The 21307-nt window shown below is 41.7% G+C and overlaps 1 protein-coding gene across 6 annotated transcripts in view; it reads right to left on the bottom strand.

Annotated features, from left to right (window-relative positions):
• Positions 1 to 21307, bottom strand: part of TPRG1 (tumor protein p63 regulated 1) — a 135591-nt gene that overhangs the window by 94639 nt on the left and 19645 nt on the right. The window contains exon 2 of one of the 6 annotated variants that reach the window (XM_054713827.1): positions 9743 to 9839. The exons of the other annotated variants lie outside the window; for them this stretch is intronic. The gene's annotated coding sequence lies outside the window, so the exon portion shown is untranslated. The remainder of the gene's footprint in view (positions 1 to 9742; positions 9840 to 21307) is intronic. 6 annotated transcript variants of the gene reach the window in all.

Below are 21307 nucleotides of genomic sequence, written 5' to 3'. Positions count from 1 at the left end.
AAAACACAATAAATTTATTTCTATTTTGTAAATAAAAAAAAAAACAACACAACACAAAACAAAAGGCACATGCTAACCTAGTAATAAGTGCCCCTAAATAAGGTCTCCATTTTCAGTCTGAGGCCACACAGTCATCCATATAGTAAGCACACTACCAGTGCCATATGGAAGGAGGGTCTCACACTCTGCTTCACCATATAACCAGAAGTGCCATCTTATTCTCAGGGCTGCCACAGTGTTCTTAGTCAGACAAACTTATTTTCTTCAGTTCTTGTGAAATGCCAGTAAGTGAGAAACAGCCCCTATTCCCAGCAACTTTACCTTCTTGAAAGAGGGATTAATTAGAGTATTCAATAGAGGTAAAAATACTATGAACATATCATTTGTTGCCTAAACCTGGACACTTTTGAAGGTGAAAGTGTGCTATAAATAATTATGCCAGGATGATGGAAGTAACTGGGATTGTCTCAGGCAAATATGGACATAGAGTCATCCTGAGAGGGTTTGAATGTAGGAGAAAACACAGAACTCATGAATGAAAAGCCCTCTGCAGATCACATTACAGGTTATTTCACCTGATCCACCCAGCAAGCATTGGAGGATGATTTCATCTCCATGTGAAAAGCACAGAGTTGGATTATTTCAGAAACACTTGTAAAATTGTGGCAGCGCTTACACTCCCACCCAGGACTCCCAAACATGCTTTGATTTCAGCATACCCACCATGATACACACTATTTTACATCAGGAGGGGATTTGCTGGATTTTCAGGTAATTTTTTTAAAAGTGGGGTATACAAAAGGCAAAGAGAGATTGGCTTTTGGGAAATACAAAACACACAGGAAGAAGCAGAAAAAAAAGTTAGTGTGCATGTGTGTATGTGTGTGTGTGAGAAAGAGAGAGAGAGAGAGAGAGAGAGAGAGAGAGAGAGAGAGAGAGAGAGAATCAGTGAGACATTGGCCTCCCTGGCAGTTACAGGCTCTATCATGCGGGTCTGCCACCTCTGCCAGAGTAGGTGTTGGAAGGAAGTGCATTTCTAGAGTTCCCTGTGAAGGAAAGTTTGTGCCTTTGGGGAAGGAAAGCCTGCTTCTGTATTTGCTGCACTCTGTGAACAAGCTCCTAACAACAGACATCTGCTCAAGACTCCTGTGCCTGGAAAACAGAGGGAGGATTTAATTAGCACCACTTCCTCTCCCTCAGGCTGTCTCCTCTGGAAACACTTGAAGAGAAGCAGAGCACTTTGGAGACTGAGAAGTTTGAGATCCAGGAAAGAAGGAAACTGAGCTTTAGTTAAATTCGAATAGCCATGACTAATGGGAAAGTTGAACCCAACCACCTCAATTCAAAATGATTCCAGCTCTCTTCCAGCCATGGGGACATCTTTGTAAGGACATGTAACTTCTTCAACAACTTCCCCCATAGCAGAGGAGCAACATGCATCTAAGCAGCCCACTCCATTCTTCATCACCACCTGCCCAGATAATGTTTATTCCCAATTCAATAATATGTGCCCTTCTACTGCTATGTAAATAGATCATATACATTCAAGTACTAAAAGCATATTAATACTGGTAACAAATCCAGACAAATCCAAATGTTTCTACTGCTTTATGTGAATAATTACTAGTATGCCTCACAACAGACCTATCTAGAGTCATTTACAATTGAAAATCATTGTTCTCTAAGATTGCCCAGTAAATTTACCCTAGCAGTTAGTGCTAAAGAGAGTACAATTTCTAACAGAAGCAAAGGGTCAAAGCTTAGAAAGATAATTATGTTCATACTTTTTTACCTTATTTTCTCATTCCAGGGAATTAATGTAATGAAAATTATCCTAAAAAAGGAAAAGACTACAATATTGCTTATTATATGTGTTAATAAAAAATTGAAGACCAGTTAATACCTAATGGCCAAGACATTTCTAATTCTATCTAATCGATATTGTGCAAATACTTAAAATAATGTGAGTGGGATAATCCAAGATGGCAGCAGATTAGGTAGAAGCTACACTCACCTCCTTTCAGGACCAAACTGAAATTACAACTAGATTATAGTGCAATCATCCTGAATCACCAACTGAAGACCAGCTGAAGAGAAGTCTTATAAGCAAGGATTTACAGAAGAAGCCAAATTGAGATTGTAGGAAGGGCAGAGACACAAAAAGGGCTGGGCTCACTCTCATTGTGGCTGAGGTTCTCAGGGTATAACTCAGCTGCAGGGGGTTCCCCCTGAGAAGTGGGGGGCTTAAACCCCAAGCTGGGCTCCCCAGCCCAGAGCACCAGAACCAGGAAAATTTGCCCACATAACATCTGGTTGTGAAAAGCAGCAGGGTTTTGGTCCATCAGGGAGAGATAGATGTCTGCTAGAGACCCGTCTTAAAAAGTCAATGCACAAGATTTTGTTTGCAGTCACCCACCCTGGACTCTGGCAGAGGGAAGGTGGAGAGGACTAGAGTCCTGTGAAGAGTCTGGTGCTTGTGGCTCTGGGGAGGGAGCTTGGGGGACAGCTGCTAGGATCCCTGTGCTGAATCATTCTTCCATACAACAGATGCCATTTTTCCTGAGTGGAGCACTCCCCTCTGTGTGGCATTAGCCTATGAGAATACAATAGACCCACTATCTGGACTACCTCTCACCCTACCTTGTGGAGCTTACACCCTGCTGAGGAGTCAGTTGCCTTGGCCAGAGTGTAGAGATTAGGGCAGACTGAGGAGGTGTCTCCCTGAGTTTAGTGGTTTTCAGGTGGGGACCATTCCCCTCCTTTCCTAAGAACCTGACTAGTGCTTCCTTCTTATGGGAGATCCAATAGAAACACCCTCCAGGCTTCCTGGCAGACCAACCCTCCAGTCTCCAGAGGCCCCACCCACCTGACTCCTACTGGCTCCACCCTCCCAAGGGCTGTGCAAAATCCAGGACAGACTGAGTGGTGTAGCTCTGGGGTAGGGACCACAAACCCCACCTTCTCTGAAACCAGACCAAAACCTCCCACTAATGGGTCAGCCACTCACTTCTATTTGGTGACTCACTGTGAACCTACCTCATGAAACTCAAGTCCCACTGGCTCTTCCAGTGACTGAGCCTAATAGGCAGCCAGCAGATGGAGGAAGACAGGTGGATCTTGGGTGTTTTGGAACTTTTGCCAACCTGCCCTGGTTCTGGTACTGGTAAAAATGGGCCTTGGTGCAGAGCTTGGTATTTCCCTAACACATCCAGGCCTAGCCAAGGCAACCACAAACTGTGGATCACTTGTAGCTTCAAACAAGTTTCCCAAGACCAGTCACTGGCAGTGTCTGACATTGGCCTGCACCATAGTCCCTCCCAAGAGACCCAGAACCAACACAACTAGTGGCCAACTTCAGACAACATCAGAGCAGGATCCAACAAGCTTCACAAGCAAGCATAGCCAAAGGAAGATCTCAGAAGGCACCAACCCCTCATAAGGCAAATTTTGTTTTGTGTAGTCAGCACCTGCACAGCAGCTCACATGCCATGATTAGGGTTGAACCTCAAAGTGAGTCAAACTGGTCAATCCCAGATACCAATAAGCCAATAGCAATCAAGACTCAAATACCATAGGAGGGTCCACATAACCCACACAAGGGACATTCCAGGAGCATCCAGATCAGGTGACCAAGGAGATTGCACCACTGCATCACAGGTGACCTTCTACATAGGCCACCCTACAAAGACTGATAGTCATAGCAGATCTATCTAACACATAGAAACAAACACAAAGAGGTGAACAAAATGGAGAGACAAAGAAACATACCCCAAATGAAAGAACAGGAAAGAAATATCCCCCCAAAAGTGCTAAGTGAAATGGAGGCAAGCAATTTATCAGATATAGAGTTCAAAGTAGTGGTTATAAGGATGCTCAATAGCATGAAAAAGGACATAGAAAGCATTAAAAAGAGTCATAAATAAGAATACAATATCTGAAATGAAGAATAGACTGGAAGATTGGATGAAGCAGAGGATCAAATCAGCTATTTGGAAGACAAAGTAGAAAAAAACAAACAAACAACCAGAGCAGCAGAAAGAAAATATAACTTTAAAAATGAGGAGGACAGTTTAAAGGACCTTCAGGACAACTTGAAGCATAACAACATCTACATCATAGGGGTACCAGAAAGAGAAGAAATAATGCAAGGGATTGAGAACCTATATGAAGGGATTGCGAACCTGTATGAATAAATACTTACTGAAGGATAAAGATGCCTAAGTCCAGGAAATGTAGAGTCCCAAACAAGAGGCCCCACTAATACACATCATAATTAAAATGGCAAAGGTTAAAGACAAAGAGAGAATCTTAAAAGTTGCAAGAGAAAAACTATTACCTACAAGGTAGCTTACATGAGACTGTCAGCTGATTTCTCAATAGAAACTTTGCTTTCTTAAAAATAAAAAAGAGATCCAGCGTAATTGATCCCCAGGTGGATAAATAACAACCTTGAGATCTAATGAGCTTAAAAGGAGTAGCTGGCTTCACTAAGTGGCCACAATTCCAGCCAGGGGCAAAGAAAGGGGGAGGTAGGGGATGTTTTTTTTCCCTCTCCCAGGAGTAAAAAATAAAGAACAGTTTGGACATAACAAAAAGTTTCATAGTTTTGAACAAGAAAACAGGATTGACATTAAGCAGAGACACTGGTGAAACTCAGGGCTATTTCATGATGAACCTCTTCTCAAGGGCCATGCCATTCTTCATTTCTTCAGCACTGCTTCCTCCTTTCCCATCTAGCTTTAAGAAGTCCTTCTTGGATTCTTGCTCTGTCTGCCTCCCTGGCAACCTTGCACAGCTAGGCTCTCCTTTGCTTTCTTCACTTGCCAAGTTTGTCTCCTGATGTCTCCATAAGTCTCCATGAAATTGTTTTAAACCTCTGCAATCCTGTTGTGGGGTCTGTGACTGGCACAGAGCTTTTAGAGTATTAAAAACTCCTTCAGGGTCCTCATTACTACCTATCTGGCTCCTTAGGAAGACAAAATTTCTAGTTAGAAAACACTCATATATTCTAACTTCCACATTGTATAAATGAAGAAATTGAGGCCCAGATGGGTTATGTGTCTCCCTTGAACTCTCAGTTTAGCCACTTAAAATTTAATTAAAGATAATAAGAAGTTATGGTTACTGCAGGATTAAAAATATTGTCTCCAGAGAAACACTTGTGGGCAGACTAGGAGCTTAGGAAAGTCTATGGTTTGTTAACAAGAACTGCTACCTTCTTGCAGGTGGGGCAGTGCTGGGCGGGGGGGAGGGAGTGTGGGAGTTAATTCCCGTGGTTTGTGTTATATTCAAAGCTGGCAACTGTGTTTTTCAGATGATGACATCTCCATCCACCTGAAGGGGTTAACATTCTCCAGGCATATCCCCAAAATAAAAATCCACTTTTAATTTTGACATTTTGTAAAGGTAATTTATGTGAATTTATGTGTGCAGCCTTTCCCGAGTCTCTGTGCGAACAGTTACGGGATGTGCAGTGGATAAACAACAATACTCTAACGCCTTGAAACTCTCCAACAAGCCCTCCTCTGTGCCAGCTCAGATAAGAAAATTGGCAAACAATTCATCACCATTTCACATTTTGTACATTAGTGATAACAAGCTGGCAGGGCTGCTCTGTGTCCAGGGGAAAGTGGAATTGATGGATAGTCTCTTTGCTTCCAGCTTCTCCCCTGCCATGCAGGACCCTCAGGTCTGCTATAAGTGCTTTCACTCAGCAGGGAGTGGGGGAGAATACAGGACCAGGATAAATAAATGTGGATCTCCACTCTCTCCCTCACTCACTGGGTCACCCTGGGCAATGGCCTCCCCTCTCGGCACCTCAGGTTCCGAATCTACAAAATGAGAAGCCAGACTTTACAGTTAGCAAATTATACTCCTAGGAATGACTAACCCTTTTTAATTAATAGAGATCCATTTATCTGTTTCTGGACATCTTCTGAAGCTTTCATGGGGGGTGAGGGTGAAATGTATTAACGTTTGAAAACTGTTGGACTAAATTATTCCTAAGTTTCCTTCCAACTCAATCCTCACTCCATAAGATTTAAAAAAAAATAGTTTTATTGATTTTTAGAGAAAGAGGAAGGGAGAGGGAGAGAGAAAGAGAAACATCCATGTGAAGGCACAACATTGATTGGCTACCTCCTCCATGGCCCATACCCTTACCAAAAGGTGTAGGAGAAGGCACCCAACCAACTAAACCACACCAGCCAGAGCATTCCAAAAATGTTTATTTTTTCTTCAGTGCCCAGAATATTCTAGATCTAAGCCTATAGAGGTTGTTCATATATGGGTTCCCTCATCTTATCTTCATTAAGCGGCCCCAATTGACAAAAAGTGGCTCCCTTGTGATTAAAATTCTGTGGGGTCAGAGGAGGAGATTTATAATGGTAGTCACAAATTTGAGCACCTATCACTAAGATTCTGGGACATTTGGCTTCTGACTTTTGCTAACATAAATGCTTATCCACCTTGATGAGAACTGCTAGGGACATCAATAGCAGAGCAGTGAGCACCTCACGCAGGTGAGGCCAGGGCCAGAGAGATGCTAGAGCCTCAGTAACTATTCTGGCATTGAAAAAGGGAAAAAAATTAGAGATTAGCTGAGCTCCTCACACAAGATGTTAATTTTTAGAGTAGTTTCATGAAAATGTATATGAAAAATAATCCTATATAATAAAAGGCTAATATGCAAATTGACCAAACAGCAGAATGCAGAAGCTGCCCCCTGGTGGTCAGTGTGCTCCCATAGGGGGAGCACCGCTCAGCCAGTAGCCCTGAACTAGGCTTACAGCTGGTGAGTGCAGCAGCAGTGGTGGGAGCCTCTCCCGTCTCCGTGTCAGCACTAAGGATGTCTGACTGATGGCTTAAGCCTGCTTCTCCCCAGGCATCTCTCAAGGGCTCCCAGACTGCAAGAGGGTACAGGTCAGGCTGAGGGAATCCCCCCGAGTGCACACATTTCATGCACCGGGCCTCTAGTTAATAAAAATAAGAATATTAACTAGAGTACCTTGTGAGACTACAGAAATCTTGTGACTCCTGGAGATTAATTCTCTTACACATTTCCAAGCACAATTCCACTGCTCACCCTGTAGGAACTATGGTAGCACTTGAGTCCATGACTCCTGTAGTTCTGTCACATTGTTCTGTGTTTATTTCCCTATCTTTACTCCCAGGCCATGAGCAACTCCAGAGCAGAAACTGTGCTGTATTTATCTTTAGCCAGTACTTGGCATGGGCCTGGTACAGAGTAGGCACTCAGTACAAGTTCTCGAACAGATGAATGGATGTCCTGCTGTCTCTGTTAAGTCTGAGATCTGAAGGCCAAGGCTTATGGCTGACCCACTCTTATTTGCACATTACCTCATTCCTCAGACATGAGTGCTCAGTAAAAGTTTGTGGACTGAGTAATGAAGCTCTGTGTGAGAAATGAAGGGAAACATCTTCTGTACACACCCACACATACCCTCACACAGACACACACAGAAACACATGCCACAATCTTTCATTTATTCAAGTGCAAAGTCTAGTGAAGGTGATGGAAACATGAGCAGATAATTACAGGCTTACGTGATGGAGACATAGCAGGAGAACGTGCACAAAACACGGTGGAAACAGGAGATGGGAATAACAGGCTGGAGAGAGGGCACTGAGAGTGTGGAGAGGTAGAGGTGTGAATAAAGGCACCTCAGATCTGACTGCATATTAGAGGATGGGCAAGGACATTCCAGACAAAGGTGTGAAATGTGAAGAGGAGGGTGTGTTCAAAAGATAGCAGGTAATATGGTGTGCATAACTGAGATGCCCCCTGCCCAACTCCAGCCTCCATCCCTTGAAGACTTGGTAACACTTGCTCAAAACTATCACTATCCAACACAGTGAAAGTCTGAAATCCTACTCTCACCTCCACTGTATTCCCTTCAGTCACACCTCCTTCCCTGCTGGGACAGTTCTCTCCGATGCAGAGTATGGGCTCACACTGTACAGGTTCCACTTGCCTCAAGAATGTCCTGAGATCAACAACTTCATTAATGATTTAGAAATGTCATGGAGAGGTGAGTCACACTGTGTGTAGTCCAGCTTGGCACCATCCATCTGCTTCTCTCTTTCCAAGGTAATAATTTCTTTTTTCCTTGTGTCTGTGGTTATTATTTTAAATAATATATAATTTTACTCATATATTCAGGTCTCACAGGTTCTCTCCTTAAACTTCCCAAATTAATGGAGTTCCCCCTCAAAGATAAACCCTGGAGGTAGCTATTAATGTGAACTTGTACCAGGATGTGTGAGTCAGGGGAGCTCTGGCTGGAGATGTATTTAAAAGTAGAAAGAAGCCAACCTGTAAGGCTGCATCCATGCAGTGACTTATCTCAGGCAGTAGCAAATTGGCAGGGAGGAAACAGAAAAGTGGTGGCATTTGAGGGAAGACAATAATGAGGTTAAATCACCATCCTCTCCACTACCTTCCAAAAGACAGAATGAAAGGAAAGAGGGAAGGAAGGAAGGAAGGAAGGAAGGAAGGAAGGAAGGAAGGAAGGAAGGAAGGAAGGAAGGAAGGAAGGAAGGAAGGAAGGAAGGAAGGAAGGAAGGAAGGAAGGAAGGAAGGAAAAGGAAGAGAGAAGAAAGGAAGAAAGAAAGAAAAAAAGAAAGAAAGAAAGAAAGAAAGAAAGAGAGAGAGAAGGAAGGAAGGAAGAAAGGAATGAAGGAAGGAAGGAAGGAAGGAAGAAGGAAGAAGGAAGGAAGGAAGGAAGGAAGGAAGGAAGGAAGGAAGGAAGGAAGAAGGAAGGGAAAGGAAGAGAGAGAAAGAAGAAAGAGAGAGAGAAGGAAGGAAGGAAGGAAGGAAGGAAGGAAGGAAGGAAGGAAGGAAGGAAGGAAGGAAGGAAGGGGCAACATGCAAGGAACTGCCCAGGATAAAGAGGTTAGTCCTGAAGAAGTACTTTGGAGTGGGGGGCGGGGGGGCTATAAGCCCTCAAATATTTTTTCCATGTACAAGTGAAAAAAAAAAGAACAGAGAAATCAAAGAATCAACTCAGGCCAACAATCCTTACTGCAGCTCTCACCTTTCTTCTCTCTCTGAGATAAACAGATCCTTGAGTTTGAATCTGCTAAACCAGATGGTGACAATGGTGAGGCATTAGAACAAGCCCCTTTCCCGGGTATTGGGACAGCCCAGGGGAGTGTGTGGATTCTGTCCAGCAGGGATTACTGCCTACCTACTGAGCATTACTCCTGGTGCTGGGCAGGAACACTTTCATACACTCCACAACCAGAAGTTCCTGCTGGGAGCTTTGTTTAAGGAAGTCACACCAGAGCCTGGGTTTCCTGCTGCACCAACTGTGACTCTCACGTACAGATTTCATGACATTCAGGGGAAGACTTCCAAATGCTGACAACAGCATTCCCCATCCCCCCTCAGAAAATTAAAATAAAACTATATCCTTTATTATTTTAATGGAATTTTTATTATAAACATTTTATTGAAGTATGACATATACTCAAAAATTATAAATGTGTAGACCAATGAAGTATAAAATAAGCACGCCCATGTAATGATCACATAGGTCCAGAAATATGTTACTGGCACCCTGACAAGATTATTTTTCTCAAAGTGAATGTTCAGTTGGTTTCACATGATAGGATCTGCGAGTTCTGCCAGGCATTTTGGATATCATCTAACGCAACACCCTCACTTTACAAATAAGAAACCAGATGTTCAGATGGGTGCAGGGAAATGACTTAGACTTACCTCAGGTCACAAAGCAAGTCAAAGGAAGTGCCAGTGTTTTAGGCTTCTCTTTCTTCTGTTTCTTGTTGCCCCAAAGTCCTAGGAAGGCTTAGCTGGCCTATGAACCAAAAGAAACCAGCTCTTCATGGGGACTTCTTTCTACTGGAGTCTGAGGTTACCTCTCTCTTGTCTCCATAAAGCCAGGCTCTCAGAAGCTGTCCCAAAGACACAGCTCTGAAGCTCACACAAACAATCACCTTCCCTCTGTATCATGGTATCAACAGATGCTTTTCAAATCCCACCCCCCTCTTTTCTTTCCATTATTTGACTGGTCTTTTTGACTTGGGGCCTGTGAGATGACTGTGCTCTTCTAAAGAGGTCATCACTTGGATGGTGAGTGACTGCCAACTGTGTCACAAGAGGAACAGTACAGAAAACTGGAGAAATTCAGTTGAAGAGAGAAAATGTGGAGAACACTGATCACTCTTTTCAGATATTTAAAATTTCCATAAGGAAAAGGGCACATTTATTCCATTTGATTTTAGAAAGCACAAGGGGATGGATGATTGGATATCTTGTTTTTCATGACCAAGCTTCTCAAAAAAGGGTCCACCCTTGCTGTCTCAATTTACTTTTAACTCTCACACCTTAATCCAAAGAAATATTATTTTTAGTATCAACATATCTTTGAAATATCAAAAAAGCTCTCATGACTGAATCTAATAGACACTTTTCACTCTTTTCTTCCTTGATCTTTTTGGCACTGCTGATTGCTGACATTATCCTTCTTGAAATTCTCATTTCCTTATTTTCCTTGGAGTTACAGATTCTGTTTCTACTTCCATGTTCATGGCTTATAGTTTCCTCACAGAGGCTCTCAATTTCTCATATACTGATGTGTTTTTTTTTAATTTAAATTCTTTATTGTTTAAAGTATTACATAAGTCTACTTTATCCTCCATTGACCTAACCCAGCCACCCCCAGATCCCTCTCCCAAGCCACAGATTCACCTACTCAACTGTCTGCTAGACATGCCATCTTAGTTTAACATAATTTATTTCCAGCTCATCATATCCAATGATGAACTTACCATCTTCTTACTACCACCGTCCGCCCCCCGCCCAAACTTGCTCCTCTTGTTTATTCCAATCTCAGTAAATGAGACCACAGCTATTTGGTTCCCAGGCCTGATTCCCTCTTCTTGCCCAATACTATCAAATTAGGCACCTAATCCTATAACTCTTAAGTCCTTAATATCTACTAGAGTCTCTACTTTGCTCCACTCTTATTGCCACAGCCTTAACAGATGTCTTGAGGATTATTATAAAGACCTTCTAACTGGTCTCTCTTTAATATATTCAGCACATCGCAGAAACACTAATCTTCCTAAAATACAAATTGAATTGTGTCACTGATCACTTAAACTTCAATAAATCCTCATTGCACTCTAAATAAAATCTGAACTCCTGAGCATGGCAGGCAAGACCTTCATGGTTTGAAGTCCTACTGACCTATAAAGGTTCATGTCTCACCTTCTCTTCCCTCCCTCTTCTTCTCTCATCTATGCTTCAGCAATACTACTCTACCTGTAGTCCCCAAAATTCACCAAGCCCCTTCTTATTTCCTTTACCTGGTAACTCGCACTGCTCACAATTTAGAAAAAAGCTTCAGGCTTCCCTGACTAACTTTATCTCGTGAATTAAATGGCTCCTACTCTTTGTCCCTGTAGACTTTGCTTATCCTTATGACAGTGTTTATCATACTATATTGTAGCTACTTATTAGCTTGCCTTACCTTTCACATTCTCCCCACTAGTACATAAGATCTGGTGACAGAGACTGTGTAATGTTTACTGTGGTATCCTCAGTACCAAGGATAGCACATAGAAAGCATTAATTATATATATTAGCTAGACAAATGGATTGGTAAAAAATATACTCACTCCATGGAGTACTCATGACAGAAGTGCAAAGGAGATATAGCTGAGTGAATCTCTCTCCTAGGGTCTGATGGAATCAGACCTGACAAGAGATTTGAAACACTTTCTTATAAATCAGGCTCCACACTCACCAGTTTCCACAAACTAATATGGATGGCAACTTAAAAATGCAATTTTTCTATGTTCTCAAGCACCATGATATTTATTCAACCAGTTCTTTAGTCATTGCCTGTGATTGATCTCCATGAGTAGATTGTGAGCTTTGTGAGGGAAGGAACTGTGCCCTCATTTGTCCTCTCAGATGCCCATAGAATACTAAAACCTTTGTGCAGCACAATGAGCTCGGTCACAGCCAATGTCACAGAAGGTGTCTGTACCACTGGAGACGGGCAGAAGAAGGAAAAACTCACTTCTGCCTAACACTTCCCTGAGGAGTAAGTAACAAATATGAGACCCTTTCCTGATACCAGGTCTAGGAATCAAGGGGAGAGTGGAGAGGCTTATCCTGAAACCAAAGGGCAGTATTCAGTAGCAGGCACTTGAAAAGGATGAAACAAGATCAGAAAGGGAAACAAGAATCTTAAAAGCAGGCCAACTTCTCATCAGGTCACCATAACTAAAGGGCAATTTGTGTTTTAACAATGAATTATACATTGAGCTCCTAAAATAATGATTGCTAAACAAGATACTGAATTGGACAAAACAATTAAATATGAGACAGTGTTGGACTAATATCATTCTAACATAACTTTGATTCATTTCCACTCCACGTAGGTTAGAATGTTAACACCTGGAATTCAGCCTGTTCTACAAGATGCTTAGAGGATTTAAATAGGTCCGGAGAGCTTCACTCAGAGAGAGAGCCAAGGCAAAGGATATTTCACATGAAATAATGGAGACCAGAGTAGAAGTATGGAGAAATAAAAGCAGTTTTGTTTTAAGAATGATATTCAAATTCATCTGAGATGATATAAGAAAAATGGAGAGTTCAGATTGCCAAAGAATGAAAACTTTAAAAAAATGTTTATATTAGCTTGTGAAGGTTGTTAGATAAGAGACACAGATAAGAAACAATAACATCTGTAACAAAAGGCCCTTTCTTTTTCCGTATTTCAGTAAGAGAACAAAACAAAAAATTTATGTGTTTAAGAAAATGTAATTATATATGCACATAGGTACATAAATCAGTCCAGAATCCTACATAATAAAAGCCTAATATGCTAAGTGTCCAGTTGACTGGTTGGCCATTCAACTATCAAAGCATAATATGCTAAGGCCTTTTAACCACTCACTATGACATGCACTGACCACCAGGGGGCAAATGCTCTGACCAGTAGGTTAGCTTGCTGCTGGGGTCTGGCTGATCGGGACTGAGCGAGATGAGCCAGACATGCCCTGGAGCCCTCCAGTGGTCCCTCCTCAGCTGGCCAACCTCCAGCGTCTCTCTCCAGCCCTGATCCAGAAGCCAGGCTCATGGCTGGCGAGTGAAGTGGCAGTGGCAGGAGCTTCTCCCGCCTCCGCAGCAGCACTAAGGATGTCTGACTGCTGGCTTAGGCCTGCTCCCTTAGAGGGGAGCGGGCCTAAGCCCTCAGTCAGACATCCCCCAAGGGCTCCTGAACTGGGAGAGGGCACAGGCCAGGCTGAGGGACTCCCCTAAGTGCATGAATTTCGTGCACCAGTCCTCTAGTATAAAAATAAGAATAAATGTATATATATATTTATGTGTGACTCACTACAGCTACTGTTAAAGCATTAAATAACGGTACAAAAATAAATAGTAAGTACACTGAGGAAATAAAAATGCTGCCTGTGATATTAATCTTTTCTTGTTCTATGAATGTGTATCTCAAGGCTGGCTTCCTGGGGGAGGTATAATGTTGGTCTTGATCAATAAATGTACAGTTTCACTCATAAAGCAATCCAGAGGAAGTATGGTGTAGAACAGAGAAAGATCAATCAAAACAGGCATCATTAAGTATGGTCAGTAATTTCATCTTCATATATTAAGTGTACATACATATGTGTAATAATACCTCTCAACTTCTTTATCTGTGAAAATGTACATGTTGATGCCTGCTCTGCTTATTCTATTAGATATTTTGTGAAGATCAAATGAAAATGTTGTGAAAGTACTTTGTAAATGATGGAGTGCTTTGATCCTGCATCTTTAGAAGAACTATTCGTATATTATCATAGAAGAAGGAGCAGGCAATAAAATAATATTGGAGCAGAGGTTCTTAGCAGTCCTTGAAGGATGCCAAAGGGAAATTGCCACTGCCCAAAGCTTTTAGGAAGGCTGATTCCTATCTCGATGAAGTCACAACTACTGGGAAGATGTGGGAGTGGCAGTGAGGAGAGGAAATGTGTCTGGGCCAGGGGTGTGTCAAATCTTCCTGGAGGCAATTGTTCTGCCTAGCTCAGGGGAACAGATAGAGGAAACTGTAGCCCACAGGGCCAGAATTTGATGCTCCCCTAGTCACCTGTATACACACTTCCTGTGTCATTCCTGTCTCTCAAGTATCCTTTCACAATATAAAGGCAGTGAAAGAACATCTGTGGCTTATATAATATGTCCTATGAATGGAGAAATTCAAGTGAATGGGTAAATCTGACCACTCCTTAGAGCTTCTCTTTTGAGATAAGTGTCACCAAAAGTAGGTTAGCCCAGACTAATACTGTTTGGCAGTATCTCTGCATCTAAGAACTTCAGCTGTGACACTTTGTTGTATTTAAAGAAATCACTGAAATCTTTGATATGTCCCCAAAATACATTCCCTGCTAACTATCTTTCCTTCTTAATGTGCTGGCACCAGTCTATACTACCCAATACTATTTCTAGTTAATATGATCCCACCTAAATAGGCAATGTCAGGCTCCAAATGCCAGTAATGTTTGATCATGGAGCATCTGTAATTCTTCCACCAAAGACCAGTGACTGTCTTTGGGAGATCTGTTGGGAGTGACTGAACACAGAATCTTCAATTTAGAGGGGATCTTACTTATGCTAGTTCAACATCATATCCAGTATAGGTATCTCTAAGATTGCTACTTTAGCTCACTGGTAATGTTACCTATCTATAGATTTAGGTCTAATGATAAAGAAAGTGGGATTAACCAGTACATCATTAGAAATGCATTGGTATATTTTAACATAAGAAATAAAGAGATCATTTAAAATAAGTGATATTGCTAGCTATTATTTTAACTCATCTTCTAGTAGAAAATCCAAGTGCATCTCTTATGCCAATGCCCCTTTAAAAATAGCAAAACTGTTTTTTAACTAAACTACCTAAGTATAGTTTAGATAGAATATTATGTAGACATTGCAATTAATATTGTACAAATATAATAGAAATACATCCATGGTATGTGTGTATATACATACAAAATAAGACATAGCATGACCTTAGTTTTCCTACAAATAAAATATAGATATCCTATCTAATAAAAAAGTAATATGCAAATTGACCGTCACTCCAACACACAAGATGGCCGTCCCCATGTGGTCAAAGATGGCTGCCACAAGATGGCCAGTAGGGGAGGGCAGTTGTGGGCAATCAGACCAGCAGGGGAAGGCAGTTGGGAGGGATCAGTCCTGCAAGGGAGGGCAGTTGGGGGCGTTCAGGCCTGCAGGGCAGGGCAGTTAGGGGTGACTGGGCTGGCAGGGGCGGGCAGTTGGAGGGAACCAGGCCTGCAGGGGAAGGAAGTTGGGGGAATCAGGCCTGTAGGGGAGGGCAGTTAGGGGCAATAGGGCCAGCAGGGGAGCAGTTAGGTATCAATCAGGCTGGCAGGAGAGTGGTTAGGGGGTGATCAGGCTGGCAAGGTAGGGCAGTTAGGGGTGACCAGGCCAGCAGGGGAGGGCAGTTGGGGGCAACCAGGCCAGCAAAGGAGAGCAGTTAGGGGCAATCGGGCCAGCAGAGGAGCAGTTAGACATCAATCAGGCTGGCAGGGGAGTGGTTAGGGGGTGATCAGGCTGGCAGGCAGAAGCAATTAGGGGCAATCAGGCAGGCAGGCAGGCAAGTGGTTGGGAGCCAGCAGTCCTGGATTGTGAGAGGGATGTACGACTGCCTGAGATCGGGCCTAAACGGGCAGTGGGACATCCCTTGAGGGGTCCCAGATTGGACAGGGTGCAGGCTGGGCTGAGGGACACACTCTCCCCCACTCCTATTGAAAATGTAAAGATTTTTATTTTAGCACTTACATTTTCACCACTGATTCCTCATTTTCCAGCTCCCATTATCAAAGGGGAAAAAAAAGATTCTGTTTCACACAAAAAACATACCAAAATTTGGCCTTCAGAAATTCTCCAATAATTAGAGTCAGAAGAAAACTAAAATGTGTACCAAATGGAGACTATTCCTACACACAGATGATAGTTAGGCTATTGGGCAATGACTTTTATCTCCCCACTGATGTGCAAAGACTGCATGCAGGAAACAAAATCAAATGAAGCTTTGAGAGATGGAGAAAGATAGTGTCTCTTGAGCAAGTTTTATCACAAGAAGTTATGAAACTGCTATATTGGCCAAGAAGTTACAAACTTGTTATGTAAATTACATAAGGAATAAAGATGGATGAAATATTTGTCTTAGAGAGATGCATCCAATGTACTTCCAATGTTTAGATCTTCTGAAGACAAAGCCCTTAGTTACAGATGGACTGAACAGAGTCATTTGACAGAAGTTCTACTTTCCTCCACAAATGTTCACATCAAGTGATGTGAAATTGGAGAAGGAAGAGGTAGCAATGACCCTGTTTTAAAGGGGGAAGGGTAGTGAGGGGGGACTGTCAACAGGAGCCACTCCATACCAGCCTGACCTTGGCATAGGCCAGATTAAAAAACATTGGTCTAACTAGAGTAAAATACTTTCCTTCTTCCCTCTTGTATTATGCTAAGTCCAAAGTCATAATATAGCCCATCTCTTTTTGAGAAGTAATAAAGAGGAAAGGCCTGGCCAAGCAAATTCATATCCTATGGTCCTAAATATCCTTCATGCCTGTAAACTCTTGAATAATTTTTCTGACCTCAGTGCTTCAGTCTGAAATGTATTTTCCTTTCATGCATTTTTCAATTTTCGCAAAACTTTAATTTTTGTTTGTTTTCAGTTGTGAAACTTCAACCCTATTTGGGACCTTAGCCAAATAGTAGAACTAGCTAAGCCATGCAATTTAGTTTCCTCCATTAGAGCCGGAAATATGTCCTTTTGATTTAAACACAACTTTGTGGGTGATGTATCACGATCACTCACTACAACTCAAGAGGCACACATGTTTGAAGAATTAAGCCAAGCCTTCCACAAGATGATGGACAGGAACGGTAAAGACATAGATTGATTCATTTCATGTAATCAATTCCTGTATCAGGAATAAGACTGACACAGTAGAGGAACATTGGAGTCAGAGAGGCCTGGGCTTTGATCCAGATTCCACAAGTCACCAGCTGCCTGAGGTTGGGTAGCAATTTAAAAATCCTTAGCCTCAGTTTCCTCCAATGTGTAGTGGATGCAATATTTACCTTCAGGACAGTATAAGAATAAGAGGAGCCAATGAATCTAAGGGCCTAGCAAAGTACCTAAAATATAATAGAATTTCAAAACATAATTTTAAAGGTTGGAGCAAAAGGAAGGCTAGAGAAGGCTAATACTCTACTGAATCTTTTTAAGATGAACTTACATAATTAGGAATAGAATATACACTGAGTGGCCAGATTATTATGACCACCCCATCAGTACTTCATTGGGCCACCTTTTGCCTTCAATACTGCGGCGATTCTTCTTGGCATTGACTCCACGAGATGTTGAAAGGTGATGCAAGGAATCTGACACCATGCCTGATGAATAGCACTGTCCAGTTCTGTGAGATTTGATGGCTGTGGAACCGGCTGCCTGATGGCTCTTTTAACTTTGTCCCACAAATGCTCAATTGGATTGAGATCTGCTGATTGTGGGGGCCACCTAAGCAAGGTAAAGTCTCCCTCATGTTCTTGAAACCACTCCTGCACAATACGAGCACAATGGCATGGTGTATTGTCTTGTTGGAAGAAGCCATCTCCATTGGGATATGCCATCAACATGATAAGATGAACTTGATCAGCAACAATACTTAGGTATGTTGTGCTATTCAGATGTTGTTCCACATGAATTAAAGGGCCCAAATCATGCCAGGAAAACATGCCCCAAACCATAACACTGCCCCCACCAGCTTGAAGGGTTGTACTCAGGCATGTGGGGTGCATGCTTTCATGCTGTTTCCGCGAAATTCTCACTCTGCCATCTGCATGATGCAACTGGAAATGTGATTCATCGGACCACATGACTTTTTTCCAGTGCTTGACTGTCCAATCCTTGTGTTCCTATGCAAATTGGAGACGTTTTATCTTGGTAACTGCAGACAGCAAAGGTGTTCAAACAGGCCTTTGGCTTCCATCATATTCCATAAGATGCAGTGTACGGCTAATTTGTCTACAAAAGTCAGGTGGTCCAAATAATCTGGCCACTCAGTGTATGACAACTAGAGATGGTGGAGAAAGCCTTGAGGTAGTTGGAGTCAGGAAATCTGGGTTCAGATGTAAGTCATTTTTTTCTTTTTGGGTATTTTTATTTTTTACTGATCTAGGAGGGTATTGGGCCACTTGGTCCCCAAATTTCCTTTCAGCTCTACTAGTCTGGGACTCCTCATGAGCCTGGTGTGGAGCTCCCATTCTATATCAAAGTGGAGAGTTTTACTGTCCCCAGTTTTAATAAATGTTCTCTAAAATGAGAGAAAAAAAAAAAGGTTGTGGTTTGATCCCTGGTTGGGGTGTGTACAAGAGGCAACCAATCGATGTTTCTCTCTCACATGGATGTCTTTCTCCCTTTTTATCACTCTAAAATTGATAAAAACATGTCCTTAGGTGAGGATTAAAAAATAATTTTAAACCTTTTAAAATTACATCTTTAAGAGCATCAGGGATAACAAAAATCAGCAAGAATAAGTCATTAGCTTGTTTTTGTTTTTTAATTCAACAAGCAAGAAAGCACTGAATGGTAGCAACTTCTCCTCTGTTATTAGCTGTTCCCATCAAACAATGAGAGCTTCACTTCAGGGAGCACTGACCTACGTAACATGAGGCTCCATCCAGCTAGACCTGGTCCATGCAAAGTGAAATTCTCTCTTCCACCTGGACCAACCATAACATTGTGGACCAAGGCTTCTTCTCCAGCCTCTGAAACAACCCAGCCATAGCTTTCCAGATTCCTTCACTCGTGAAAGCAACCTCTTAGAGTTCATCTCACCTAGAATTAATGATTTTGTTAATTGACTATGCAACTACAACTCAAAGATGAGTCAAAAATAGACCTTCTTGCATGAAGGTTATAAACAAGTAGAGGGGATAATAATTTAAGCATCAATCTTACATTAGAGATATTTAAACTTAAAGGTACTTATTGTGCCCTAGCTGGTTTGGCTCAGTGGATAGAGTGTTGGCCTATGGAATGAAGGGGCCTGGGTTTGATTCCAAGTCAGGGCACATGCCTGGGTTGCACCTCAGTCCATAGTGTGGGGCGTGCAGGAGGCAGCCAATCAATGAGTCTCTCTCATCATTGATATTTCTATCTCTCTCCCTCTCTCTTCCTGGAGGTAATTAGCCTAGCACTGCCAGCCACTGGATGTACAGTCTTGAGAGACAATGGTACAGTGAGATTTTCGTGACTTGACAATGAGGAAAACAGTGATAACAGGCAAAGAACTACTGTATCGACAGATGTTCATTTATTGGGATTGAGGTTAATGATTATTTGGACACATTTAACTTTCCCAACTATGTTGTAGACCACACATTAAAAGCAAAAGAAGGAAAAGAAAGTAAAAAATTTTGATGTATATCCTTTCAGACTTCTACATTTATCTATTGACTAAAGGCCCGGTGCACAAAATTCATGCAGGGGGTGTGGGAGTCCCTCAGCTCGGCCTGCACCCTCTCCAATCCGAGACCTTTTAGGGAATGTCCGACTGCCAGTTTAGGCCCGATCTGCTATGGGATCAGGCCTAAACTGGCAGTAGGACATCCCTCTTGCAATCCGGGACTGCTGGATCTTAAGTGTTCGCCTGCCTGATTGCCCCAACCACTTGCCTGCCTGCCTGATCACCCCTAACTGCCTCGGCCTGCCTGCCTGATTACTCCTAATCACTCACCTGCCTGCCTCATTGCCCCTAACCACTCGTCTGCCTGCCTAATTGCCCTTGTCTCTGCTCGTTCTGGTCGTTCCACCATTTTTGTCGCTGGGTTTTTATTATATAAAATAATATAATTTTTCTACTTCAAAAATGGAGTTATGCTGTAAATATTATTTCAAAAGCTCCTCTTTACAATTAACATATTCAAAGGATACTGATACTGACAATGGTGGCCAATGCTTATTAATAACTTACTGTTTGACAAATACTTGGCTTTAACTGCTTTGGCTAATTTCAAACCTACCACAGGCCTATGGTCTATGTGTTATAATTTGCCTCATTTTACAGATTAGGACACTGAAGCTTGTAAAGGTTAAGAAATTTGCTCAAGATCACATAGTTAGTAAGTGATAAGAGTTCTACATTGATCAAAGGTCTCTCGGACCTCAAGCCTGTTTCCACCACTGTGCTATACTGTACAGTACATAAATAATTTCCTACAACAGCATATTAGTGGCTGAGTAGGGATCCATTATACAATAAGTCATATTTATTTAACTCAGCCCCTATTCATGTTGCTTCCTTTTTACTTCGCTTTTATATCGACTATGCCCTGAAGATACACGTAGGAAAAATTTTTCATAAACCTTATTTCTTTTCTTAGTACAAACTCCTAAAATGGAAATGTTGGGTCAAAGAGTTTGCAAATTTAAGGTTCTTGGTACATATGGCCAAATTTGTACATATGGTCCTCCCAGAAATGTAGCAATTTAAGTCTCAGTAAAATATGAAGCTCATTTATATGTAAAATCTAAAACAAACAAACACAAAACCCCAAGCTCATAGGTACAGAGAACAGATTGGTGGTTGCCAGAGGCAGGGAATAAGGGGAGGGGAAATGGGTGAAGGGAGTCAAAAGGTATAAATTTCCAGTTATAAAATAAGTAAGTCATGGAATGGAATGTACAGCATGACAATCATAGTTAATAATACTTTTTTGCATATTTTAAAGTTGCTAATAGAGTAGATCATAAAAGTTCTCATCACACTCAAAAATAAAATGGTGTAACTATGGTAATGATGGGTATCAACTAGACTTACTGTGGTGTATTGTAGTGATCATTTTGCAATATATACATATAACAAATCATTGCATCATGTGCTCCCAAAAATATATCCATGGTTTTACTTTCTGCAGTTTTAGTTATGCAGTCAACCACAGTCCAAAAATATTAAATAGAAAATTCCATAAGTAAATATAAAGTTTAAATTGTGTGCTATTCTGAGTAGCATGATGAAATATTGTGTATTCCTGCTCTGTCCTGCCCAGGACATGAGTCATTCCTTTGTCCAGGGATTACTTAATAAAAGCTGCAAAGCCATTCACAAAACTCTTATTACAGTATATTATTATAATTGTTTTATTTTATTATTGGTTATTATTGTTTATATTATCCTTAATCTCTTATTATGCCTAATTAAAAATTAA

This window comes from Eptesicus fuscus, chromosome 3 (assembly GCF_027574615.1).
Source record: "Eptesicus fuscus isolate TK198812 chromosome 3, DD_ASM_mEF_20220401, whole genome shotgun sequence".
Classification (NCBI taxonomy): Eukaryota; Metazoa; Chordata; class Mammalia; order Chiroptera; family Vespertilionidae; genus Eptesicus; species Eptesicus fuscus.
The sequence above is the reverse complement of the archived record's forward strand: the minus strand, read 5'-3'. Positions and strand labels throughout refer to the sequence as shown.